Consider the following 239-nt stretch of genomic DNA (forward strand, 5'->3'; position numbering starts at 1 on the left):
AATTCTATTTTATGAAATGTATTTAGTGTTGAATGACTTTGATTTGCTGTAGTGTCTCCACAATAATGTGTTGCAAACTGAGGTCTCATCTAAAAGTTTTCATGAGAGCAAATTGTCATTGTGTGTTTTCAGCACTAATGGATTTGTACATTTAAAGTGATCATTTCATACTTTTGCCTTAATCCTGAAATACTGCCTAGAAATCAGTATTACTAGCTGAAATTAGTCCCCAACAAATG

The 239-nt window shown here is 32.2% G+C and overlaps 1 protein-coding gene across 1 annotated transcript in view; it reads left to right on the forward strand.

Annotated features, from left to right (window-relative positions):
* The window catches only part of LOC118326040 (perforin-1-like), a 2993-nt gene that overhangs the window by 1593 nt on the left and 1161 nt on the right, over window positions 1-239 (forward strand). The window lies entirely within an intron of this gene.

Source organism: Morone saxatilis, unplaced genomic scaffold (genome assembly GCF_004916995.1).
Source record: "Morone saxatilis isolate NCDOM2014 unplaced genomic scaffold, NCSU_SB_2.0 Contig16, whole genome shotgun sequence".
Classification (NCBI taxonomy): domain Eukaryota; kingdom Metazoa; phylum Chordata; class Actinopteri; family Moronidae; genus Morone; species Morone saxatilis.